General features: G+C 44.4%; 1 protein-coding gene and 1 long non-coding RNA gene across 2 annotated transcripts in view; both read left to right on the forward strand.

The window, feature by feature from the left end:
* Positions 1-24325, forward strand: part of NCMAP (non-compact myelin associated protein) — a 990488-nt gene that overhangs the window by 305765 nt on the left and 660398 nt on the right. The window lies entirely within an intron of this gene.
* On the forward strand, positions 7336-16146 carry LOC144823093 (uncharacterized). The gene is made up of 2 exons (XR_013608731.1): positions 7336-7620; positions 15045-16146. It is a non-coding gene; the product is annotated as an uncharacterized LOC144823093 (long non-coding RNA).

Genomic DNA, 24325 nt, shown 5'->3' on the forward strand with positions numbered 1-24325 from the left:
GTATTTACATTCTGTCTAGTTGTGTATAACGTTGCTAGGCCAATGCTTCAAAACACTCAGTTTCACATATATTTTGAATAGACATTTTTGGGGTGAAAACTAAGAGCCCTTCTTCCACCCTGTAAAATTATATTAAGTGTTCACCAACGTTACACACGAAATATGCTGCAAAATAGTATTTACCAATGTCTCCCTAAAATAATTATTTGACACTGTCCAACCTCAATACCTTTAAAGTGATCTTTAAATCGCAACAAATTATGCATGAAGATATTGGTCAAGTGTGCTTTAAAACGTACCAGTTGGCACGAATTTCTCAAAAACACCGGTGACAAAAACACTTCAGTGCATTTTATTCTCAACATTTTGAACATTGTTCCTAAAATGATAGCCATGAAAGCCCTCCTCTCACCCTTTTGTGTTGCCGTCATCGCTTGAGGTAATGTACACCTATAGATGTGCTGTGTGCGGACCTGAAACTGTAACACACTAACGCTGCCTTTTCGCACACCTCCACCTTAGCTACAATACAAGAATTGCAATGTGAAGACTTGTGTTTTTATAATCAGTTCCAAACTCTATGATTGCAATTTCTAGTATTGAGTTTGTCAATGAGCATCACTTAGGTATTTCTAAACCGATCATATTTCGCCATCTGGTGGTGAGGGCTGGCATTTATTTTGTAAATGGTAGTTATCTTGAATCAACATCAGTATTTCTAAATATACATGTATAAATTACCCAGTTGCAGTCACCACTAGATACTTATAGTTAAGGTCGTGTTTCCATAGAAAATGCCTTTTTTGTGTTGTTAATAATGGCGCAGTTTGACGAAACTCCATAAAACTTTCCAAAAAGTGTTACTTTTTAAATAGTTTGTTCATGGAAAGTTTTGGGGTGATCTGTCAAGTGAGAGTCAAGAAAAGTGGGGGTGGGGGCAAAGGGTATTTTCCTCATTAATTTTTCCATAGGAACTTTACCATACCTACAGCCCAAACTGCTGAATGGATTTACATCAAATTTGGCAGAAAGCTAGATCTTGGTCCAGAAAGAGTCTATTTTGTATTCTGTAGTTTTGGAAAAAATTAAGGTTAACATAAAAGGTACATATCACAATGTGGTGGATATGAGGTGGCTATGCGGAGCAGACAGATCTCATCCTGAGATCTCATTGGCAGCCACCCCCTCAACCAGGAATTGCTGGCAGTCATTTTAGGACTCTGGACTCAGCCCCAAACCTAGGAAATACGCAAAAAAAGACATAAGGGGGCAGGGTACACGGTACCCCACCCAAAAAAAATTGACTTGTTGTGGGATGAACTGGGTGGGCTGCGGGACGTGCCACTTTATTATAAGGGGGAAAAAAGGAAAATGCCAGTGGGCCTTGGAGCTCCCCCTGCAGCCCCCAAAAAATAATAATGGTGTGTGGTGCCACAGGGGCACCCCTTAGTTTAAAATAAATGCTAGCTCCAGCACAGCCCCAAGAAATGGGGCTGCTTTCAAGGAGCCGGTGGGGGAAGCGAGTGCCCCTATTAAAAGAAAATAGTTGCTGTTTCGTGTGGGACCAGAACACCCCAAAAAAAATGTAAAAGCCAAAAGTGAATATTAAATGAGCAGCCATAGCCGCTCATTTGATATTCACTCCTCCTTCAAGAGTGTCCCATTATGCCTTGGGAGTTACATACATTACATATATTTTGTTTTCGGTGGTGTTCCTAGAAGGGGCAGGTACGTCAGCAAATTTCTTTTTTAATGTTGTGGGTGGGCTGTAGGAAGATCTACCTCCGTCCAGCAACAAAAAAATAAAAAACATAAGTTCCCTGGGTCATTCTAACCATGACCCCAGGAGAACTTACTATTTCTTGTTTGTGAAACATTTTCAATGCTGGAGCGTTTGCTTTACAGCTCAGATTGCAGTGCTACCTAGAAGCCTACTGAATTTATTGTGTTAAAGATATATCAAATAAAATACAACTCCTTTATGTGGGTATATTTACAACAGCATTTTTGGGGGTGTAAAATGTGAAAAAGTAGAACAGAGATATATTTATTTGATTTTTTTCCCTTAAATAACAAATAATATATCTGTCTATTTTATTTATTTTCATATTTTTCACCCCCAAAATATATTAATAAAACTATGTAAAAAGAAAGTCACAGATATGTAGTACAATAAAAATGTAGTAAATATTTTTAAAGGAATTATTAAAATACAGATTTGATTAATATTATTGGTAATTTGGGGAGAAAGATGATAGATCTGCTTTATATATAGGGTGCTATATATACACATTGGGTGTGGAGGGGTTTGTCTGCCTTTGGGGTTGGTTGCAGGGGTCCTGGCCACAGGTCAGGAAAGGTGGCCAACATCATGAGGCCAATACCACGCTGCGCATTGCCAAAGGCAATGTTGGATCTGCTGCCTGCGAGAGTTTGGCCATAGTATTTCATCATGGATTAATAATACATAAACTGATTCTGTATCATCTCTCAGCAAGATTCTTCCACAATCTTTTTTCACTCACTATGGGCTCACTATGGATTATTATTTAGTTTGCCTTTACGAGAGAGGTTTTGACAATGTCTTTGTGCACATATTACTTTGAAACTACAAAACCACAGAATGTCTTGTTATGGGCAGGATAGTAGAGTATAAAAATGGATGCTAAAAAAGGGCTTACCAGCCTAGAACCAGACCGAACAGTTGAAATGTGAGCTGGCATAAGGAGAACAGTTACTTTCAAGAATAAAAAAGAAAATTGCTACTCAGACCTTTGGTGCGCAGCTAATCTCTTTGGAATCTATATATAAACATTACCTAGTAGCAGTTGCCACTATGAAGTTATAGCTAGGTCAGTTGTTCCAAAGGAAATACATTTTTCATGTTGCAATAAAATTTGGAAATGTTTGACGAATCTCTGCAGAACCATAAAAAAAGATGCTACTTTTTAGCTAGTTTGTTCATGGAAAGTTTCAGGGTGATCCATCAAGCCGGGGACGAGATATACGTGTCATGCATTGGAGGCTCAGTGTGATGGAAATCTCTGCAAGGCAGTATAGATCAAGAACTGAGATTTCTGTGGGGCCTCATCATCAACCATGTTGTCGAAATCATCATCGAACACACTTCCATGTATTTGGATTTTTTTCTATTACCCTATGTTCTGGCTCTGCCCACTTATTACACGGATAGCACTGACTTTATCACCAAATTGCAAAACATACCTTGGCAATCAAACTTCTTACTAGTCACCATGGATGTAACATCCTTATACACGTGCATTGACCACACACTAGGAATTGAAGCGTGCAAATACTTTTTCAGGAATAAGCCCATTTCTAAGTTTAATCACACTATGATGCTACTAACCATCTTGGAATTTTGTCTCAATAACAACTTTTTCATCTTCTGTGACCTGTGGTTTCGGCAATTGGTCGGAACTGCGATGGGCAGTTGCTTTGCACCGAGCTATGCCTGTATCTTCATGGGATGGTGGCAGGCTAATTGTGTGTGGACAGATGCAAATGAGAGATGTACCAAACACATAACATTGTGAACTAGATATATTGATGATGTGTTCATTATCTGGGAGGGTCCAGAATGCATCTTAGAAGAATGTTTGTCATACATAGGACACAATGATTTGAATCTGGCCTTCAAACACAAAATACATCCCACATGTATGGATTTCCTAGACGTGACAGTTGTGGTTAGTGAAGGGCAGCTTAACACCAAACTATTCCGCCAAGAGACAGTGGGCAATAGTACTCTACATGCTGAGAGTCACCATACTTGTAACCTTAAGTGGAGCATACCCTAAGGTGAGTTACTGCGGGCCAAATGTTACTGAAGCACGACAGCTAGCTTTGAGGAGGAACAGAAAAGAATTTCAGGCAAATGAGCACCAATGCTTATTATCACCTGTCCCATATAAATCATACTCTGCCCATGCCAGTTACATATTGGCAGTGAGCTGTGGTACTGCATTTGTAAATAACAAGAATATTTGTGGGCTGCAGTGACCTTCATAAAAGTGCTTGGTTAGTTACTTGTCTAAAACTCCTCAGGAGCGTACTGCCCTTAGGGTGGCAAAATTGTCAAATGTTTTGGTGGTCAACTGTTTTAGCTGAGGCTCAATCCTTAAGGACCTCGTAGGGGAAGGTGTTGTGTTTGAAAAGCAGCAACCAAATGTTAAATCAATGTAACATTCATATGGGAAAAGAATTCCTAATATTCTGACATAAAGGCATAGGAAAACATTGAAGTGAATTTAACTGGTTTGATGCCACTGGTTGTGACAAATTTTGTTTGCCTTATACAATTTATATATGGGTAGTGTTGAGGGATGGATGCTCCATGTATGAACACCAATATGAATATTTGTGAGGCAAGATGATCTTCAAGTGATAGAGTGATTAATCCTGTCTATAACTCTATAGGCATGCATTGGCTGGAGGATGCAGAGTTGCCACGTTTTGGTGGAAAGTTTTCTTGGCTCAGGCTAAATCCTCATTGACCTTATATGGTGTGATGGGGTTTGAAAAGAACATAAATATATGAAATGTTTGAGCCAATATGATTTTCCTATGGAACAAGTAGGGTTACTTATTCGGCTCTAACTGCGTAGGAACCAGTTGAAGTGAGGGACTCTGTTAGGTGGTAGCTGTTGTGAAAAAGATTGCTTGGCTCCGGCGATTTACCTATATACCTTATATTTGTAGAGGGGTGCTCCCTTTAATAATATCAATATAAATATTCGTGAGCCAAGTTGATCTTCACGAGAGAAAGGATAGTTACTTATTCACCTATAACTCCATAGGAATGCTTTGGCTGTAAGGTGGCACAGTAGCCCATGTAAAAACATTTCTTGGCTCATGCTAAATCCTCATTGACCTTGTAGAGGGATGTGGTGTGTTTGAAATATAACAAATATTTGTGAGCCAAGGTGATATTCATGTAGGATAAGCATACATGCCAACATTTTACAACAGGAAAGTGGGAGATTTTGAAACAAATCTCAGGGGAATGCATTTTTTCCATTGACATTTGGCTTGCCACCTGGCCGGTTTTGTAACAGCACCACTGGCATTTTAATGTCCCAGCCGGTACAAAAATAAGCAAAGTCACCTATAGTACAGTGTAAAGTTGCCCACTCTTTACACGTCACAAAATGTTAACAGATACATGACATAAACGTGCACTTAGCACATTTTTTGCGTGGTTCAACAAATTAATGTAAGTGTTACACTTGACATCATTATTAAAGAGTGCACTCACTGTAGACTTAGAGGATTTTCTCATATTATGTGTTTTTACCCTAACAGATTTAGAACTAAACTAATTAAACTATCCTTAATTAGTAGATAATATATTTACTACATAGATGAAATTCGACTTCCATAACTTGTGCTATAATTTGGACTCCCGTTTTTTGGTATTTATATTTTTGTCATTTCCATCTGTATTTATCCATATTTATTTGTTGCTGATTTTACCTGCATTTATCTATATTCATTTTAGGTTTGTTTAAAAAATGTAGCTGAATTGTGTATATTTCTGCATTTATTTAACCAGTTAATGTAAACTTGTGTCTGAACGCCTGACAGGTTTCAATGATATATACACACTCAGATGGAAAAATATGCACTTATAAGAAAACATGCAAATTTTAGTATCAAGGTTGTGCAAATCTACTGTTGTTTAAGGCTTTTTTTAACTACTTTATTGTTAATTTTACAATACAAATACAGGGCGGTTGGATGCAGTCTTATCCATATTTTAAAACACACTCGACTTCTAAGGTCTGTAGACCTCCAAGACACATCCACATTACATGATTATATAGTACGACGTTTATGAGTAGTAACTTTGACATTTACCACACTTCACAAGATTCAATTTGCCATTTCGCTATTGCTATCAGAGGGATCATTCTGCCCATTCTCATTTCCTGTTGGGTCTAGAAGTTCCCTGCATAATTCTCTCCAGAGCACTATGTCTTCGGCTAAATATTAGTCCTTTCTAAAGGCTTTCATATGCAATTCTTCCGCAAGAGACCATTCACCTACATCCCTTATCTAGCTCTCTAAAGTCGGGACTCGAGCACTCATCCAGCATATAGCCACTCCTCGTTTGGCCAGTACCAAGGTTAATTGAGGCAATTTAAAATCCATTTTCCGTTTCTTGGGTTTCAAGATCAGCCCCAAGAGGCATTGCTCTGGCTTGACCTCCACTGGTAACCCCACCCCTTCGGCACCCTCGCTTCCACCCTCTCCCAATACTGTCAGACCTAGGGAAACTCCCACGCCAAATGTGCAAATCCTGCCTGGGTCCTATTACATCTAGGTCAATTGTGAAGATGGGTCGGATCGATGCAATGAAGCCTCACACGGTTTAAGTACACCCGTTGTAAAAAGTTATAATGTATCAACTTTAGACGCGCATTGCAGGATATTTTACGTGTTAACGCACAAGCCCTGACCCAACTTTTTTCCTGTAACAGAGCCGGAGGATCCTTGTTCCTTGCATCCCATGCCTTATGAGCAAGGAATCCCGAGTTTGCCCTCATGGATTTATAAAACAGTGATACCAGCCTGCGTCCACTGCCGCATGTGAGCATTTCGTCCACGGTCTCTGTTGTCTGGGCATGTTTGGATACGTGGGCCATATAACCCTGACCAACTCCACCAACCCCTCATATTGTAGATACTGCCCCGGCCCAAGTTGAACCCTTCCCTTGCTTGTTCATATGCAATGAATGTGTTGTTAGTGTATAAATCCGCCAGGACCATACATCCACCTACCTTCAAGCATGAAAGGACATATTTTCCAGCATTGTTCTCACTGGGGCCAATTGCCAGATGTTCAACTCATGATGGAACAGTGCATGCCGGTGTACTCGTTCCACAAACTTCTGCCATATTAATGCCGTTTGTTTAACGACATATGGTAACTCTGCACTTGCTCCAGTCCCTTACATCAGAATAAAGGGTAGGTTCTCTGGCTGCACTTGATCGCTAAGTAGGCGCTTCTCCCAGTTGTCCCCCTCGTCAAACCATTGCGCCGTGGAATGAAGGTGCGCTGCATAGGATTATAGGTCAAACCTGGGTGCCTCCAGCCCCCCCTCTTCATACCGCTGAGAGAGAGACTGTAATGCTACTGTGAGAATGACCAGGAAGCCACCGAAGCCGCCAACCTGAAGTGGAGTAAAACTGGCGAGGACTCCCTAACTAGACCGGAAGCCGCCAGCGGTCTACCTCTTTGCGATGACGTTGGATCGTGGAAACAGAGGAGGGATGATAAAAACACACCCACAACAAAGGCAGGGTGGCACAGTCAGGAAGCCGTGAGTTGGAGGTTGGCGGGAGACGAGGAGCCCAGTGATCGAGAAGGAGGAGACCAGCTGCCGGAGGAGCCGAGCGGAGGCGAGCTGCAGGAAGGACCAAAGACCGGAGACCAGCTGCCGGAGGAGCCAAGCTTCGGAAGCAAGCTGCGGAGGAAGTGGAGCACGAAGGAAAGCCACCAAAGAGCATACAAGGTGCACACACCCGGCGGCCAAGGAGGGGAGAGGATGCCCCGGGTCCGGACGCCACGGCCCTGTTGACGGGTCGTGGCCCAAGGCAAGTGCCATTACGGGGTGCATTCTGGTGGGGTTGGTGGGGCGATAAGGGGTAGCACACAAAGAGCACGGATATTGCCGGCCTCCCTTCCTGCACACCCTGCCCTCTTTTTCCCATTTACTTTAAGCCCCTTTTCCTTTCACTACGCCTGGTGATGGTAGCACACAGAATAACAAAGGGAGACAGGTCTGACTAATCCCAGTCCCTTTCTTTTACTCTCTACCCTTCCGTGGAGCCTGACGGAGAGAAGTCCGGAAAGCAGCAATCCCAGAGGTTAAGCCCAAGAAGTAGACAGCCTACCTTGAAGACAACACCTGACTCTCCTCATCATTTTGTTTTGCTTCTCTTTCCCTTATTTTCGCTGAAAACTTCTCTTACAAAGTAGACCAAAGTCCTGAAAATAAAAGGTACTTGATAAAGAGTCTAAAACGACCCCGTTTTTGTGTTGGACACTCGGACAGCCTACAGCTACTCTACTACGTTTTACCGCCCAATAATGGGATATCAAAATTGATTTTAGTTGTCTAAATACTGTTATGGGAATATATCATAGCGAGTTTTGCAGGGCGTACAGATATTGGGGCAGCACCACCATTTTTGCCAGATCTATTCTGCCCATTTAGGACAGTGGCAGCGTGTTCCAGAAGGCTACTGAATGTTTCAGGGACTCCAGTACCTTAGTCATGTTTAAACGGAGCACTTCTGCACCCCCATGCGCCACCTGTATTCCCAGATACCGGAAGAAATCAGTCTCCATTCTCAACCCTAATCTGTGCAATGCCCCCGCGCCATGTGCCTGCAGTCCTGCAAGCAGAAACACCAAAGACTTTTGCCTATTGAGACGCAAACCCGAATATATTGCGTAATGGTCTAATAACTGCAGAGGTTTTGGGATTGCCACAGGCGGAGATGCGACATAGGATAGTGTGTCATCCGCATAAAACGAGAACAGGTGAGTGCCATTCCCTACACGCATTGCTCACTGGGCATGGTCTCGTCTGGCCCACACTGCCATGGGTTCTATGGCTAGCACAAAAAGCAATGGGGACAGTTGGCATCCCAGTCGCCTGCCACACCCCAGTAACCACTGTGAGGATCTAGTCTGACCCAGTCGGACTCTAACACTTGGTTCTGTATACAATATTCTAACCCACCTGCAGTAATGTGGTCCAAACCCTGGCAGTCTTAGCACCTCAAGCAGATATTCCCAGTCCACCATGTCGAATGTTTTTTCGAGATCGATGGAGACCAGTGCCATCTCCTCCGTAGATGCCTGTGTCTTGTGCATTACAAGTGCTAGGCACCGAATATTCATAGAGGTGCTGCTGCCCAGAATGAATCTGCATTGGTCCTCGTGAACCAAATACCCCATATGAGAGCTCAGCCTTTTGGCCTGCACCTTGCATAGAATTTGTACGTCGTGTTTATCATTGTATGTGGACGGTATGCCGCGGGATCGTGACTATCTCCATCAGGCTTGGGGAGCATACATATGTTGCCCTCCCACATTGTTGGAGCCAGTATCCCATTTTCAAAGGCTTCAGCGAATGTCTGTAGCAATGGCTGTGCCAGCTTTGCTGAATATGCCTGATAATATTCAATCAGCAGCCCGTCTGCCCCCGGCGCTTCAGCTTTAGGTATGTCTGCTGTTGTCTCTAATATCTCGCCTGCAGTTATCTGTACTTCCAATTTTAATCGGACTTCCTAAGAGGTCGTTCTCAATTGAAGACCCTCCAAAAATGGGATATACGTTTCGGCTCCAACTGTCCGAACGGCCGTGTACACTTTCTGCAGATGTTGCTGGAATTGTTCCAAAATACCATCTCTGGAGTATACTAACTTCCCTGACTGATCACGCAAACACATGATCAATGGAGGTGTCTGCTCCCGGCGCAGTATCCACGCTAACAGCCGGACAGACTGGTCTCCCTTTGCATGCAGTCTTTGACGGTACCTAGTAAGTGTATATTTGTCCAGTCTATCCCATGTGTCTGCTACCTACTCTCGCACTGTACGCTCTTGTTCCCGGGAGTCTTCCTGGTCCTGCGCGCCCAACTGGATTTCTGCTAGTAAGTCCTCCCTGTCCTGCAACTCACACTGCAATTGCCTTCGTACACCATACATTAGTCCCATCCCTGCATCTCGGACCACTCCCTTCATTGCATCCCACTCATTTGCTCTATTATCTGTAGTGTTCCAATTAAGGGCCATGTAGCCTGACAGTGTTTTCGAGCTTGAGTCTTTATCGACCTGATCTTAAAGGAGATCCGTTGGTAGCCGCTAATACCGAGGACCTTGGTCCCTGACAGTCCATTGGACTGTGCAGCACACTGGTGAATGGTCCCACAGAAAACGTGCTAAATGGAATACATCGGCTGCTAAGAGAGCGGGTTATTCTGTTGCTAAAATCCTATCCAATCTACTATATGTGTTATGTGTTGGCATGAAACAGGTGGACAGCTTCTGTGTCGGGTAGCACAGTCGCCAGATATCCCTTAAACCCAGATCATGCATCACCTTCTGTAGTTGTTTAGTCATTTGTGGATTAGTGCCCCTTCTGAGCAGATATCAGTGCAGGTCTGGGTCCAGGACACAAGTGAAGTCCCCCAACCTCAGGAGTGGAGTGTCTGGATCTGCCATTATCATATCAGGAAGTGTCATGAAAAAGGCAGGCTCATCAGTATTTGGGGCGTATGCGTTCAGAATGGCTATGTCTTTACCGTTGAGCTTCCCCCGTAAGTACACATAGCGGCCCTCAACATCAGCCTCCATATATTGAAGCATAAATGGGGTGCCCGGAGCCACCCAATTCAGTGCCACCCTAGCGTAGCTAGAGTACAAGGAATGGAACAGCTGGCCCCTCCACTTTTTCTTCAACCTTGTTGTCCCACTATCATCCAAATGGGTCTCCTGCAAGCATGCGAATGTTACATAGTGCCGTTTAAGAAAAGAAAGTATCCTATGTTGTTTGGTGCAAGTACCCAACCCTCTAACATTCCAACGAAGGAACTTCACCTCCAGTGCCAGATTCAAGAATTTGTTTTCTGTCTGTCTGTGTGCTTGGTATCCCCTTTGTCGTATTTCAACCAGCCCATTCTCGTAAGACAACTTACATCGGTCCATGAACATGGACCTGAACTTACCCTCCCACAGAAAATACTCGTCTAGCATCACAGGTATTATTGCCCCCCCCCCTTTGTTCATGCCAGGATGTTCACATCATCCCAAACAGCCAAAAAGGGGCAACAAGAGAGGGCCTAACCCCAGTCCATCTACCCTTTACTTATTACAGTCGTATTACTATGCTCACACACTCCTGTATGTACCCCAACCTCCTCCCCGTTTCCCCCCGCAAGCTTTCGGCTGTACTCTCAGTGCATCAACCGTGATGCTATGCCTTGTTAACGTACATCTAGACTGTGTTTGGTGTCGCATCACTCACCACCGGGTTTTTTACTTTTCCCCCAGACCATCCTTCCCCTCAGGAGTCTCTTCCATCAGTGTCTCGGGCACAGTGTCTATTGTCTGAATCAAGTTCTGAGTTTCCGCTTCCAGCACAGGAAAGGGGGCTCCCAGAGAATAGTTGCTCACGTCATCGTCTTCAGGTGCGTCCATTTGTAGCAAATCAGTCCTCACCCACCCTGATCCTCCGCTGTCGTGTTTCAGGCATGTCCTGCATTTCCACACGATCTTCTGTTGGCTGGGTGCTCTGCTTGGCCCTGTCCCCCATCTTTTCCTCCTTCCTGTCGGCTCTCCGGGTCGGAGCCCCTCTCCTCGTATTTTCAGTCATTCCCAACCATCCTCTCGGGTGTCAAAGAAGTGTGCCCTGCCCCCTGTTATCACTTTCAGTTTGGCCGGATACAGAAGCATATATTGCAGATTCAGTTCTCGTAATTTGAGCTTCACCCCTAGGTAGGATTTTCGTAGTTCCTGAACTTGCTTAGTTTAGTCTGGGTACACAGCAACCTTATTGCTTTTGAACTGTAAATTATAGTTCTCCTGGGCTGCCAGAGGGATACAATCCCTGCCCCAGTAGTTGAGGATGTTGGCTATAATTGGGGCAGGACCAAGGCGCTATGGGCTCTCTCCACCATGAACATGTTCGACGGCCCCTTTGGTCGTAGTTGGGTACAGGTCCAATGTTCTAGAAATTGCTCAGTGGCTCCCTTTTTCTGGTATGCCCAGTATACGTATATTACTGCGCCATACCCTACCTTCTGCATCCTCCGCATGAGTCTCCAGGGCCCTCGACATTTGCACCAGTTGTTGTAGGAGCGTTACCACATCCTCCTTTTAAGTCCACTATGTCCGCTTCGGCGCTAGTGGCTTTTTCAGCCACTTTCCAGAGGTCCCCACACAGTAGGTTAACTTCAATTGAGACACTGTCAATGCGGCCCTCCAGCGCCTTCCTGTAGCCCTGAATAGCTGCCATTAGCTCTGCCCTTGTGGGTTCTGGGCTTTCCCCACCTGATTCCCGCCTGTGCCATCTGTTTGTTTAGTTAACCTTTGGGGAAGGTGCCTAGGAGTGGTATATTGAGTGATGGTGTTGGGGCCGGTCGATTTCTGGGCTTTTTCCTTGCCTATGTTGACCCCTGACACTGAGTTGAGAAGATTTCCTTCACACAAAAATGCCCATCCTCCATCGCAATTTGACCGGCTCCTCTCTCCAGGAAGAACTCGCTGCCCTGGATGTATGACGTTACAACGCAGGCTATTACAACGCCTGCCTTTACAACGCGGTTTTTACATCGCAATCCATTACAACGCATAGTGCTTTTGGGTGTTGGATAGTGAATAGTTTAATTTACTATTCCAACTCCAGTCCCCGTGGACACTAGGGAAGGTGTTGGATAGTAAATTAAACGTATTCCCTATCCTAGAGCGCACCCCAGCGCAATGCGTTGTAGAGCGCCCCCCAGCGCAATGCGTTGTAATGGTTTGCGTTGTAATGACCGCGTTGTAATGGTAGTGTGTTGTAAAAGTTTTGTTGTAAAGGTTGTTTACCCGCTGCCCCTACCAGCCAGCAGATTAGTGCCTCACCCTGCGTTCGTTCAGCTGTACTTGACCCATCAGAAAGTGGGTAATAGTATAGCGATCCACGGCCCACACGCTTACCCACGTTCCAGTTCTCAACGCCATGGGTGAGGACCATAACTCACTGCCACTCAAAGTCATGTCCACTCACCAGTTCAGGCCGCAGGCATCAAACACTATGCCTATTGCAGGGTATTTCAGTGTCCATGTGGGCTAGTGGGCCTGCTCAGTCATTCTATTGTGGCTGTGATAAGGAGGTCTGCCGCTGATTTCATGCGTCTTCCCATGTGCAGTGGATTAGGCCCTCTCCGTTTCTCAGGCCCAGATCCCACCCCCCCTCCCCTCTCACCACTACCGGCCTATGGACCCTGCCACTGGAGCCCCATGTTGGGGCTCCAGTCACATCCCTGTGTCTTGCGCCTCACCTCCTGTTGGGACCGCTACAACATCAGGAGCTTCTCAGACCAACAGCAGCATCCAGCTAGAGGCGCCGTACAGGAGCGCCACCCGGTGACGTGTCTGTCCAATTTGGGCCGCGAGCACGGCAGGTGCGCCGAGCAGAGAGGAGGACTCACCCCCGAAGCACCTCACACCCTCCTGCACAGCGCCTCAGGTCCCCAACTGCAGGGGAGACCGTGGGCAGAGCCCTCCGCGGCCTGGCCTAGGACGTTGGTACTGTCCCGATGCTCACAGCCCCCGCTGGCTTCCGCAGGTCGGTCTAGTCCTCACAGGCCCAAGGTCCGCAGTCGGTGGGGAGAGCAAGGGAGAACTGCCTTCAGTCACCAGCACTCGGCCTGGCCTGGTGCAGAGGGAGCTGCAATCAGCCCCTGCCTCAGGCCGCCTCCACCATCAGGGCCGCCAGCAGTCTTCACCCACCTCTAATTGCAGGGTGCCGCAGCAATTCTTTGCCACTCGATGCAAACGATGCAGGGGATCAGTACAAGGTAATCCCTCTGAGTTCTAGGAGTTGCAGCTACTTCTGCCACGATTTGGAAGGATTTACGGGCTGACGGACAGGGAGCGCGAGAGGCTCACGCCCTGTCGGCCATATTGCTTGGCCATGCCCCTGTTTAAAGCTCTTTACTAAAATTTTTCTTTTTTTATTCCCCTTGCCTGTCAATCTGTACAGCTTTTTGGCCTGGCAGTCATAATTGACCGCATTTAGGATCACTCAAAAACTACCCAATTTCTGTTTTTATCCACATTTAAAAATAAATACAGACAGGAAAATACATGGTTTCTGTCTGTATTTATCTGTAAAAATCATTAAAAACGGAAAACAGGGAGCCTTAGCTATAGTATAGGAATAACATTTAAGGACATATGCATCAAACTTCACTTTGGCGACTCTCAATTTGCGATTTTTACTGAAACGCAAAACGTGATGCATGTAAAAAATCGTTACAAATTAGTGATTCGGTAAAAATCGCAATTGCAAATTGCGAGAATGAAATTGCAACTCGCCAAAAATTGCGAACTCTCCACTTGCGAGTCGCAAATACAGATTCCCAGAATACTAGTCACCATGATGATGTCAGAACCAGGAAGTGGCCACACCCATGCAGTTACCTATGTGCTGAAAGTGAGGAGGAAGAAAACAGGAGAACAGGAATTAGGGAGAGTTTGTACTTTTGAAACTGTTGCAGACAGCAGCATGGCTAAGGAAACACCCTTGAAGGAGAGAAAAAGGCAGAAGAAGTTCTCAGAGAAGGAATTGGAGTTGCTAATTGAAGAGGTGGTGAGGAGCCAGGATACATTGTTTGGGAAACTTTAATTGCAAATCCCTGAATCTGAAAAAAGGAAATTGTGGCTGGCAATGCAAACTAAAACTAATGCAGTGGGGGTTGCACACCACAGCATTGGAGACTTGTGCAAAAGGTGGTACGTGCTGCGCAGTCGTGCAAAAGCAAGGCTTGCGGATAAGCTTGCAGAAGCAAAAACAACTGTAGGTGGCCCATCAACCCAAGCCAGCCCCACAGCCATGGAGGACCTTGTGGATTCCACCATGCAGCCGGAGGCAGTAGTTGGAGTCACAACAATAGATTCCACTGCACCAACCAGTACCGCCGAAGGTAAGATGCATGCAACTTCATTTTCACGTTTTAATGTTAGCTAACAACCAGTGTAAATCAGATCAGGCTTGTGCAGGAAATAGTATTCCAGTCCATGTTTTACATATGACACGCCAATGCATTATGGGGATTGTAGTCAGCAAAAGCACAAGGGAAGGCTGGTGTCTAGCAAACAAGATGAGTTAAAAACACATTGCACCAGGGAAGTCAGTCTACACACACACTGAAATCCAAAATAACTTTATTGAACAAAACGTTGTACAAAAACAGCAAACATGTCCTTAATGACAACTAATTATGCACTGTTCCACATCACAGATACACGTGACCAAGAGTCTGAGGACAGTGATCGACATGCACCACCTGAGAGTGAGTCCCAGTCAGAAGAGGACATAGCAGTTTCACCAACCCCCACCGCACCAGCACCAGCACCAGCACCAAAAAAACGCAGGACTACTGAGGCCTCATTGCCAGCATTGGAAAGTGAGGATGAGGGACAATCATAGCCCACAATAGCAGAAGCAGTGGTTACACCCACATCCAGACCACAAGACCAGCTGTGACGTGGGAACATGCAAGCTCGGAGAAGCAGGGCAGCAGCACTGTTGAGATCTGGCGCAGTAGAGACTTCCACATCGCATGACGGCCTGGAGAGGGCCATGTTAAGGGGACAGCGCCTGCAGGTGAAACACATGCATTTAATGCAGTGAAACCTTTCTTCTCTTGCATGCACAGTGGGGAATATGTGTGACAACATGAATCATCTAACTACTGCTGTGCAGGAAGGTCGCAGGGAAAACAGAGAGGAGAGCTGACAGGGGAACTCAGGGACATATGCAAGGTGCTAAAGGAGGATCAGGTGTCCCATCGCAAAAGACACAAACAGTTACTTGGATGCTTGGATGGGTACACCAGGGCCACCAACTGTCTTAGTACTGCCTCAGCACAACTATCCCAACGTGCAATAGCCATGCACTTGGAAATGAGCCATTGCTGCGGGGATGTTGCCAAGGGACTGGTCCAAGTGACTAATACTGTGGAGCAGATGGAGACCAATGTTGTTGCTGGCAGTAGTATGATGGGGGGGTGGGAAAAGTGAGGATGCCTCCAGCAACAGAGCAGCTTGGCACCAGTGCCGGACTCCAGTAGGCGCAGCATATAGAATACGGCAGGATCAGAGAGCTCACAAAGGGATGCGTCTGACCCCCGAGAAAAGGCAATGGGAGTGACAGGACGCAGGAAATAGTGTGGCCATGTCCACAGCAATTGTCACTGGTGAAGCAACCAGTAACTACTTTTGTCTGGACTTAAGTTAAGTTCCATGACATACTATATTGTGTTTGAAAAATGTTATTCAGGCTATGCAAGTGTGCATTAACACAACAGTTTAAGTTGTTTTAAATAAATCTATTTGGCAAAGTAACAGTGTTGTGTTGGATTAGTACTCACGTCAAAAATAATTCTGTGTGATTTCCGCACGTCGCGTTCTGCCTTCAGCTGCATTTCCTGCATGTTGTGGTTTCCTGTTTTCTTCCTCATCGGGGTCACAATCTGATGTTTCAATTGGTACGCCTCTGGCAGTTGCTATGTTGTGCAAGATGGCACATGTGGCTATGATCTTACAACAGATGTCTGGCTTGTATTGCAAGGCGAAGACAGTTTTATGGATGCAGCGAAAGGGACTTTTCAGCAGCCAAAGGTCCTCTCTACCACATTTCTTGTTGTCCTGAGTGCTGCATTGAACCGGAGTTCACTAGGGGTGCTAGTATGCAGGTAAGGTGTCAGGGTAAAAGGAGGCACAGCATATGTGCTGTCACCTGTGGAGAAACAGCATATGTATTAGTCACTGTGATCTTTCACCATAAAATGTAGATATGAGACAGTGCAATGTGTTTACCGAGCAGGAATCCTTCTCTAAATTCACCCCCAAGTAGACGCGTATGTTTGCCGCTGTGCCTCAAGATGTAGGAATCATGCGTACTAGCTGGGTATCTAGCCAAAATGTCCGTGATTATGTACTTCGCATTGCATATCACCTGTATGTTTAGTGAATTAAATGACTTTTTATTTCTGAATGCATACTCATTCACTGAGGGAGGACATAAGGCTACATGTGTCCCAGCTATGCAACCTATTACATGGGGGATGTTGGCTATCTGATAAAAGTCCATTTTTGTTTCAAACAATTTGTGTGGGGTGGTTGGGAATCTGATGTGTTGGAGCATCCCCAGCAATATAGCGTCCAGGAACGTGTTGAAGAAACGTGAAAGTGAACTTTGTGCTCTCCGCCAGCTAAAGCTATTACCCCCTGGAAGCTACCAGATGCTAGGAGGTGCAGGGAACACACGACCTGCACATGGGTGTGGATGGCATGTGTCCTGTGAGATTGAGGCTGCAGTAGTGGGTCTAAATCAGCAATTAGATTATATATCATTGCTGCATTCAATCTATACTTCTCATAGATTTCCTCATATGTCTGCCCCAACAGAGTAATGCACACTCTGAAAATGCGCTCCTGTAGCCTCCTTCTCCTCTGTGGTGCTGCTCTGAGCCTCATCCTCCTCGCCACGACATAGAGCGCTGACATTGTGACACATTCTGAGGCCTGCTGGGCCTGTTTAAATACTTTCCTGATGTTCCCCACCTGTTCTGAACATTTTCACCTGGTTACCACCTAGTTTGATTTGGTGGTACTTTGCCAAAGCAAAATAGCGATTTGCTATTTTTTCGCAATTTGCGACACTTCATGCATTGCATTGTGACTTCACAAATGCTAATCGCAAATAAGGATTCGTTGTATTTGGTAATCGCTATTTTGGTAATCGCTAAATTTAGCGAATACTTGGGAAATTCGGCGATTTGGGTTGATGCATTGCTTGGTGCTATTTTGCGATCGCAAATGCTAATTGTTTGCAATTCGCACTGTTTGCGATCGCAAAATAGCTTGATGCATCTGGCCCTTAATGATTTGAACACTAAATAGAAACCATCCTCATATATGTAGAATGTGATTTAACCTACAATGATAAAAGAATGTAAGCAATAAGTGCATTAACATGTCCTATATTTGATTTGAATGCAGTTCTTAGCCATACTTACATATGTTTAAGTTGAAGATTTACTATAAGCCCCATGTTATACGTATATAATGCAATGTAATAGAGATATATATTAATTTATGTTTAAATGCGCACACCCATAGTAAATGTGCACTGCTGAGTTAACGCTTTGACTTGCCCTGACAATTTAGGCCTGTATTTCACCATGCTGCATGAATTCTGTTTTCTATTTTCTGCTAACGCGACATTTCATGCAGGTATTCACATGCATTATTAGGTGTAGAATAGATACATTACTGTTCTAGATATAGGAAAAAGAGCCTGAGAAGGAGACCTTGATGAAGGAACATGGGGAACCAGAATGTTAACTGAAAGGACCATTTAGCAAATGTTGCAGCCAACGTGTGTGAGAAAGAGATGTTGTTCCCATGTCCAGTGTGGGATAATCTACTGTTGTTGCAGTCTGCAACCTTAGAAATGGATGAGAACAATGAACCCCTGATGACACCTACAAAGGGAGTGTTGCCTAGTGGACTTTGTGTGTTATAACTTAATGCTCACTCCATCTGAGATTCAGATTCATTCTTGAAGCCTTCCACACCCCTCTTTGCAGAACCTTCAGAACTTTTCCCAGATGCCCTCTAGCATACTTCTTTTCTGAACTCCCTTCAGCAGACACTATGCAGATCCCGTTTGCAGATTTCTTTGAAGACATTTCATCTGATTACCACTACCTATGGACTTTTGAGAGGTTTATACCTCAATGCTCACTCTGATTACTACAGCATGGTCTTAAGAGTTGTTTATTTGGATTTGATTTTGAATTTGCAATATATCTCCTTAGCCCATAGTTACCGATTTCTGGTCTATACTGTGTTGCCAAATGGGTTGCACTGTTAATTGATTTTGATTGATCTTAATGCTTACTCCTATTACCACTCAGTCGAACAAAAAGGTCCATCAGAGGATCAGTGGTAAACAAGTGAGGCAAAACAACGTGGGATCACATAAAGCCAGCATTTTTAGTCTTTATATGTACATACTTCAAACAGCAAATATTATATTGTATTTTATTGTAATTGCATTTATATAGCGCTTACTAACCCTTAGGAGGCTTCAAAGTGCTTTTTCGGCAAGTAGCACACTACTCCGGAACCCATAAAGGATTAGTGGTGAACTAGTATAGTGAAATACGAAAGTAATTTGAGTGGTGGATATGTTAGTCAGTTATTTGGATTTAGAGCAAAGCAGAGGGATAGAAGAGGGAAAAGGTTTGCATTTATATAGCGCTTTTACCCCTGATGAGGTGTTGAAGCGCTTTTTCGTCAAGTAGCAGGCTACTCCAGAACCCATAAAGGATTAGTGGTGAATTAGTATAGAGTAATATGAAAGTAATTTGAGTGGTGGATGAAGGGAATTTGAATGGTGGATATGTTAGTCAGTTATTAGGATTGAGAAGGATAGAAGAGGGAAAAAGGTTTGCATTTATATAGCGCTTGCTACCCTTGATGGGGTTTTGAAGTGGGTTTTTTCGGCGAGCAGCACGCTACTCCGGAACCCATAAAGGATTAGTGGGGAATTTGTATAGTGAAATATGAAAGTAATTTGAGTGGTGGATATGTTAGTCAGTTATTTGGATTGAAAAGGATAGAAGAGGGAGAATGGTTTGCATTTTTATAATGCTTGCTACCCCTGATGAGGCGTTGAACCTCTTTTCTGGCGAGTAGCATGCTCCGGAACCCATAAAGGCTTAGTGGTAAATTTAGTATAGAGAAATATGAAATTAATTTGAGAGGAGGACCTGCTAGTCTGGATTTGGATTGAAAATGATAGTGGAGGGATAGAAGAGGGAAGGATTTAGACGATTGTTTTGTTTTGGAGGTCATAGCAGTAGGAGGAGGCTTGGGATGAGAAAAGGGGATGTGGAGGGGGAAGGGTTTAGAAAGGCTTCTTTTGAGGAATCAGAATAGTGAGAGGTATGAGATGATGCAAGGAGAGGTAACGTAGGGAAGAGTCTATAACAGGTTATTTTGGGGGTCATAGTAGTGTATGGGGTTTGGGATGAACAAGAGAGTGGAGGTGGAGGATATACTGATACAGGTATAGTGTAAGAAATAGGGTAGTGCAATGGAAAGAGTAGTAGAAAGAGGTTTGAGATGAGTCAGAGAGTTGAGGTAGAGGCTATATTGAGAAGAAAAGTAATAAATATACAGATCCATAAGTACATGGAAGGTATATCAGTGCATAAAGGAAGGAAGCATATGTAGATTAAAGATGCATTAAATAAACTTTAGCTTTCAAGTGTTGTACTTAAAATACATTTTATTTGTTTGTTTTAAATATATAATTATTCTACACATTTATACAGAGCAATACACATATAGGTACAAACCTCTAGTACAAATAAATGCATATATACAGAGGCATATGCTGTATATTTCTGTTTGTGTATGGTGCTTATGTGGGGAAGAGCCAATTCTTGAGTAGTTTTCTGAAGATAAGGTGGTTATACGTGGATCTTATTTATTTATTTTTTATAATTTTTTTATTGAGAGCTTTATTTTAATGGTACAGCAGTATGTATTTGCAAGTTTAGACGTTGCATTAGGTGCCCACAGGCAGGTAGATAATAGCAATACAGTAGGTAACATCCATCCCATTATACATTACAAATTACAAGCAAGAAACATCTCATTGTGCCTAGGTATTTCTCTTCTGACAGACTGGCGCGGGATGTAGTGGGCTGGCCAACACCGGGTGCCTGAATGAGTCGGTTTCCCCAAGGGTGCGGGTTGATGTATAGGCCCCTCACTCCATTCTGGTGTCGCTCTGTGTTTAATGCCCATGTGTGTGCTCCTAAGGTGCAAGCATCTTCTCTCCGGTGCCAAAGGGTGAACTATCCGTGGATCTCATGTTGGGGGGTAAAGAGTTCCATAGTTTGGCTGCTTGAACAGAGAAGGATGTGCCACCCATGGTTTATTCTTGTATTCTGGGATTTTGAGGCGAGGTGCCACTATAGAGCGAAGGTTCCTTTGTTGAATGTATTTGGTAGTTTTATTCCTGATGAGCAGTCCCGTTCCATGTATCGCTTTGTGGGTTATACAAAGCAGCTTGAACGAGGATCTTCTGGCAACTAGTAACATATACAGGGCTTTCAAGGCAGGGGAGATGTGGTCTTGCGGTTTCATAAGTAAGAGTAGTCTAGCAGCCGAGTTCTGAATCCGTTGTAGTCTGGTCGTTAAAGGTGATCCGTGGTAGAGGCTATTGGCGAATCGAGTTTGGACAGAACAAGGGAGATGGTAGCTTGGACCTTGTGTGGAAATCCAAAATGGGGGAAGATGTGTCGCAGAGTTTTTATAGTAACAAAGCATGATCTTGGTAGTTTGTCCACTTGGGCATTCATTGATAGCTTGGGGTCCATGGTCATTCTGAGGTTTCTTACTTCCTTCAACACTGTAGGCGGTGTTCCCAGATCATCAGGCCAGGCGGCAAGCGGGTCATAATGTTTCCAATCGCCACACATGAGTGCTTCAGTTTTGGGAGCATTCAATTTGCGATTGCTCCACGTCATCCATTGATTCATGGCTCTGAGACAACTGGAAATTGGAGAGTTTCCAATGTCTTTGGGGCATTCCAGTTGAATGAGTATTTGAGCGTCAGGAGGGGCCTTAAGGACACTGAGCCCTAGGTGGAGCGGGGGAGTGCCTAAAACTTACCAGGGTCACGAGGAGAGAGATTGCCCTGCACCATCCACGAGCCACATTAACTACAGGTCGAGCGCAGGAGCGCAGCAAGCTACCGCCACCGCCACAAACCGCGCCGCCGCCCCGGGGCTACGTATCCCAGCAGCCTTAACGGCGGCGCGCTGCCCTGACGCGCCTTGAGCGTCAGGAGGGGCCTTAAAGACACTGAGCCCCCAGCGTCGCGGGAGCGCCCGGGGCTAAGCCCGGGCAAAGGGCGGGCCCTCTGTGGCCCTCTGAGGCCCAAGGAGGACGGGACGGGCCACCCCCCTTTCGACTCGGTCCAGCGCCTTATTACATATGACGAAAGGTATTTATTCATTTACTTTTGATTTCTCGGCCATTTGATTAGCGTCATATCCCTTACTTCTTGACAGTTAAGATACAGAGCCAAGGTACTGGAACTATTTTTATATATATGTACTTAAAACTTCTAGGGAATACTCTACATTATGACGAAAGTGAAAAAAACTCCCATTGCTACCAGATCCTCCACAAGGAATAAAGTGGTCCCCACCACACCGCTTCCTACTTTTACTGCAATAGACAAAATGCTGCAAAAAACTATAGGCGTAGTGGCAGACGCAATTCAAAACACAGAGAGACGCCTCTCATTAACCCCCAACCTATGTTTTCCTGACCTATCATTACATACCACTGCTGCTATTAATACTCTCGATATCACAATAAATTCACAGGACTCGCTTCTAATGAAATCCTTCTCAGGACTGCCAAGTACTCAACCTAGAGAAACATCGACTGCAGACACAAGTATACCAATAATTTGCAATAGTGGGGTAGGTAGTAAACCACTGACCTGCAGTCCACAGGTACAATTGACGTTTTCATCTTCCCACAAAACTACGCTTACAAACTCATTGTGTGCGGAACGTCTGGAGGGTTTACCATCGTTAAATTCCGCAGAGGGCGAAAAAGGAAAAGATAGCGTGTCAACTAAACCAAAAAGTCGATACAGGAAAAAATTAAAACCAAGCAGAAGATTACTTTCCCGACCGATTTGTAAATATAAGCTGCCAGGGAAGGACATTTGGTCTACCTTTAGATTGACCAAACAGATAAATAAGACACTTACCCATCAGAGTACATCACCATCTAGCTTGACGGAACTTAAACAGCCAGTTAATACACTCGGCAATACAGATCAGTTGAGTCAGACTGATCTCTCAACTGCAAGTGGCGACAATATACTTCTGTCACAACTAGACCAGTTAATAAGGTCTCTCTTGTTACCCATACGAGAAAGATTAATTAAACTGGAAGAATCTTTCGAGAAATCTGAGGCTACACAAAATAAGAACATAGCCCTAGTGCTAGAGTCACTTAGATCACAATCAACAAAAGAGAAATCAGTCAAATGTTTATCAAAATCGATTAATAATAAAAGTGTCTATCCTAAAAATTCCCCCTATAATGACAATAAGAAACAGCCCTCACTCCCTTCCTTGATAGATTTAGCCCCAAATGTCGCTAATGCAAACTTAAATGCATCAAACAACACTGCAGCTGCAATAGTTTTAGATCCAATTGCTGATCCCGAGTCCCTCCTAGTTGAAATCGACGAGAGTGAATGGGCGGCAGAGGGTTTAAGCACGGAAAAACATGTTGTCCAGCATGGACCCCCAAGGCACATAGCTTTAAAAAACATGCCTACAAACGATCTCCTAGAAAAAACCAATCTGAAACCCGCAAAAAAACAATTTACACTAACCTTTCCCCTGAGTCTCATCCATTTACAATAGTTATGATAGGCGTCCCAAAGTTGAGCGAGGAGAAAATAGAAACACATGGGGAATTAAAAAACAAGGTGAGCCATTGGCTAACCACACATAGACCGCTTCCTCCACATCTTGACGGTCGTATAGCCCATGTTAGGAGGGTAGATTGGGTGGGATATAGATTTAAGTCCACCGAAGGAGATTGTATTATTGTCACATTTAAAAACCCTCGTGTGGCAAGCTACATTACCAGTTGGAGGGACAGTTCCATAAGCAGTCTGATCCGCACAATGGATCTCAGATATTTCTATCCCTCTAATGGCCGTGGGTCAAATACTAGATTTTTACATTCTCTAGGGGAACAGAGAGAGTTTTATCCCCAAAATAACCAACATTATAATTGGGACACCATAGGCAATTATATTGACTACAATACAGGGAGGGAAGGTATATATCAGGTACCCCAACAGGAATATCCCCTTTCTTCATTTATGAATAATCAGTACAACGTCCTAATCTCAAATAGATTTAACGCTTTCTATGAGCAGTGCGACTTGGAGGGGGTTGATTGACTATTCGAACCACAAACCCCCTCTGTATACAAAGACAAGGCCAACCATGAGATAACATCGGACAAAATTGATGGCACAAAGGATCCAAATGCTATTAAAATCATAGAGAGCCTCTCACTGCTCGAACAGATGGGCCCAGAAACAAGTACTCTATCAGCGAGCCCACTTCTACAAATTAGAACCGAATTATTCGCTGACCATGTAGAGGCTCCTATTCGTGATCCAACTAATACAGAATTTGACCATAACCCCACTGAAGATCATATAGCCAAGCGACTAGAGACTATCCATCTGAAAGCTGCCAATCCTGTTATCATGGCCATCGAGTCTGAAGTAGATATCAGCTCCTCCTGTAACACAAGTCTGGTTTCTTGGAATACGGCAGGCCTGGCTGACAAAGTCTGTGACTCCTCCTGGTTGTCTTTTGTCAAACAACATGCAATAATATGCCTGCAAGAAACATGGCTGGTAGATAGTAACACTGCTCACATC

Source organism: Lissotriton helveticus, chromosome 3_1 (assembly GCF_964261635.1).
Source record: "Lissotriton helveticus chromosome 3_1, aLisHel1.1, whole genome shotgun sequence".
NCBI classification, from domain to species: Eukaryota; Metazoa; Chordata; class Amphibia; order Caudata; family Salamandridae; genus Lissotriton; species Lissotriton helveticus.